The sequence below is a fragment of the Mus caroli genome, chromosome 2 (genome assembly GCF_900094665.2).
Source record: "Mus caroli chromosome 2, CAROLI_EIJ_v1.1, whole genome shotgun sequence".
Lineage (NCBI taxonomy): Eukaryota > Metazoa > Chordata > Mammalia > Rodentia > Muridae > Mus > Mus caroli.
Genome location: NC_034571.1, coordinates 169,994,484 through 169,998,274, shown reverse-complemented (window position 1 = coordinate 169,998,274; position 3,791 = coordinate 169,994,484).

The window sequence follows — 3,791 nt, the reverse complement described above, 5'->3', positions numbered from 1 at the left end:
AGAGTTACTGGATGGAACCACCAAGCACTGAACAGAGCTAAGACACGGAGGGGCTCATAGGCACCCTGGGTTCCCCTGACCCACACCCCATGTCCACGGCTTTGCCTTGCNTGCCTGGNCTGTCTTCCATTGTATGAGCAGAAGTGTATGGCCAGCTAGCAGTAATTCAGACCGGAACCACATGGCTGGTTCCAGAATCCATACAGTACAATACAGCCACCAGACATCTTCTGAAGGACCCGTGACCCACACCACCTACCCACTCTCTTCTTCCACTATGTAGGCCCTAGAGATTGAAGTCAGATAAGCAGAAATGGTGTCAAGTGCCTTCATGGGCTAAGCCACCTCCATCTTATTGTTTTAATCACAGGGTCTCTAACAAGACCTGGAGCTCAGTGATATCTAAGCAAGTCCTAGAGATCTTTGCTTGCCTGTTTCCCTTATTCTGAGATTACAGGCACGTATCCCCATGAGTGTCCTCTTACATAGAGAGTGGGGATCCAGCTCAGGTTCTCAAGCTCTTCCCTGCCTAAGTCATCTCCCTGCTCCCAAAGCAAGTGTGTCCTCCATCCCATGCTGGGGCATCTCCAGCCTCATGGGGAAGGNTTTGGCAGCACAGCAGGTGAGGTGCAGTAGAGGTGGCCGAGACATTTAGTCCACTTTCTCAAACTGCAGTGGAACAGGACAGAAGAGAGACAAAGAGGAACAGGGTAGGACCAGATAGAGGGGTGAGAATGGCCATACTGTAGTCCAGCCTTAGAACTTGGGGTTGAAGCTGACAGCAGACTCTTTGGGCACAGGGAAAATCAGAAGGAAAAGATTCAAGGTCGCCAGAGTGCTGTTTGCACTTTAAACGCGGGCTTGCCTCCACCCACTGTGCTCTCTCCTCCCTACCCCACGACAACTGCTAGGGACCACACAGGCAGATCGGGTATACTGCAACAGACCACAGTTTTGTGATCAGCACCAGACAGAAGGAAACAGGATTTTTTCCCCTGAAAACGAAAGCCACCACCTAAGAATTCTAGGTATGGGTGTCCCACAGCAACTTCACCCTGGTTTCACCCGGGCTAAGAACAATGACAAATATTTGAAACACACTGAATGAGCAATTTGAAATCCTACTGTAAATATTAGCCACGTGACTTTCTGATGTTTGCTATCTTTCCATGGTAGGGTGGCAAAGCTGATTAGGCCTGTGGCACATACTGGTAATACCAGCATGTGAGGACACTGAGATAGAAGGATTACAAGTTCAAGACCAATCTAAGATGGAGAGTCTGACTCAAAAAAAAAAAAAGGGGGGGGGCGTAAGGCTGTAGTGATGACTCAGCAGTTAAGGCAGTACCTCCCAGAGGATCGGAGTTCTGTTCCCAGCACCCGAAGGTGTCTTACAACTACCTATAACTTCAGCTCCAGGAGATCAAATGCCCTTTTCTGTCCTCTGTGGGCACCCACACATAGAAGGCATAGACTCCACTCAGCCACATAAATAAAACATAAATGTTTGAGAGCGACACCGTAGCTCAGCTGGTAAAAGTGTTCGCCTTGCAAGGAGTAATGCCTGAGTTCTGTGCCCTGGAACACATGGCTTTCTTGTTGTTGATTTTGTTTTTTTAAAGTTGGATTTCACGGTTCATGCTTACAATTCCAGCACTGAGGAGGTGGAGCCAGGCTTATTACTAACGCTCACTGGCAGGCCAGTTTTGTCTACTTGCCGAGTTAATAAGAGACCCTACCTCAAAAACAAAACAAAACAAAACAAAAAAAAACGGAGATGAGGTGGTGCTTGCAACAGCTGAGGGTATCCTCCGACTTTCACATCCATGCATAGCATGTGCACCAGCACACACGTGAGCAGTANCAGGAACATACGCCTCACCATCAACACCAATAAAACAACCTCATGACACGAAGAGCAATTTCTGGGTCTCTGTGCCCACAACCACAGCTGCCATTCTGGTTTCAGCAGGACTGTGCTGCTAAGGTATGGCCAGATCACTAGCTCTCAAGTTTCTTCCTAAGTTCTGGTAGGTTGGTTCTGGAATGGCTGCAGCAGACCCTAGTGTTAGACCATAGGTGCATTTGTCACATGTCACCATGTGCATGTCACTGAGGGGTTTCTGAATAAGACGCCATTGCCATTGAGTCTACAGGTACTACTGTCTGGAAGGCTTGGCTGCATGGAAGGGATACTGGCCTACCAGCTTACCGTCCTCAGGACCCTGGGACATTTCCACTTTCATAATCTCATGAGTCAGTTCCTGATAGTAAATCCCTGTAGATTTCTCATTGGTTTCCTTCTCTGAGGTCATCCTCTTCCTTTGACACTGATACTGCTCTGCCATAGTTGGGACCTCTGTTAGGCACCAGGGTTCAGGGACCCGCCCCCAGGATACAGAAATCATTACCTGGATCCCACAGCNACTACACCTGAGCAGTCCTTGAGAGGTCCTTGCCAGCCATGTGTGGCTGCTGTTCAGCACAATACAGGCTCCAGGGGGCAAAACACAAGGAGCTGGGACTAGCTCATCCACAGCTGACAAGGGGAGAGCCTTTCACAGGACATCCAATATCCTTGTGTGCATGACCAAATGGGGGCTGCTTGGATCTACTGGACACATATGCCCAACTGATTTGATTTATAGGAAGGCAGGTCCATTACTTTACTCACCTCAGCCCTGTACTCCTGACAGTATCCAAGGACAGAGACCTTTTTCCCACTGGGATTCCAGCCATGTGACTTACCCCTACCTTCACCACTAAACGGCTGTTTCATGGGGACTACTTACTGCCGTGGAGCCTGCCTGTGTGCCAGTCCCGGCTCCTGCATCTACGTCCACTTCTAGCAGCTGTGTAGTAGGGAAAACAAATATTTGAGACCAGGAGAAGTTGGCACCAGACTTGGAGGAGTTTTCTCAGTCCGAGCAGGTGGGGGAAACAGCAGGGTTATGGCTCTTTTACATAGCCAACCTTCCCTGTTCTGTGTCTCAGCCTACCAGGCAGGCTCCACCCAGACAGCCCAGCAGCCTTGCCCTGTGGGATTAGGCCAAGCTGATTAGCAGGGGATGATGAGCCCTGGGGCCTCTGGCAGCTGACAATGGCCACACCTGAGCACTGTGGGAAGGGCAGGCGTGTGCACAGGCGTGGGTAATGCATGTGAGTTATTTTAGGAGGTCATAGGTGACCAAGATTCCCTTACAAGTCCCCTGCACCGTCTTCAGGGCTGCAATTGCAGCCTTTAGTTGATGATGTCTTCTAGTTCTGGAAGAATCCATCCAGCTCTGGCTGCCTCCTCAGAGTCTCCCAGAAAGGTCAGTGGCCAGAGGCAGCTTGCTACCACCTAATCTGTGAGAAAAGGTCTCCGCATGGCTGCACTCTCTTCCTTGCTCCCTTATTTCCTTGTCCATCCATTTACTGAACTCCCAGCTGGAGCAGTCCCTAAGGCCTCAGCTCATACTGCAATTTGAAAGGAAGAATTTCAGAGTAGTCCTCTGCCCCAGAACTCTTGCTACCTGGATCTCTGCAGGATGTTCCCAGGACATTGTAAAATCCTAAAGGTGGGATGTCTAGTAGAATTCTGTCCTCGTTTGGAGACACTTTGAGGCCCAAATCCTATAACTTCCTCAGACTTTGAGCTNGCAANCCACAGATTCATTTCTCTTCCCATCTCTCTTCTCCTCCCCACTTCCAACCCCAACACCTCTCAGCTTCAGCCAGAAAAAGGAGGCAAAAGAAATTGTTCTCTGCACCCAACTGCTCTGGGGTTACCGACAAACTAAGCCCACTTC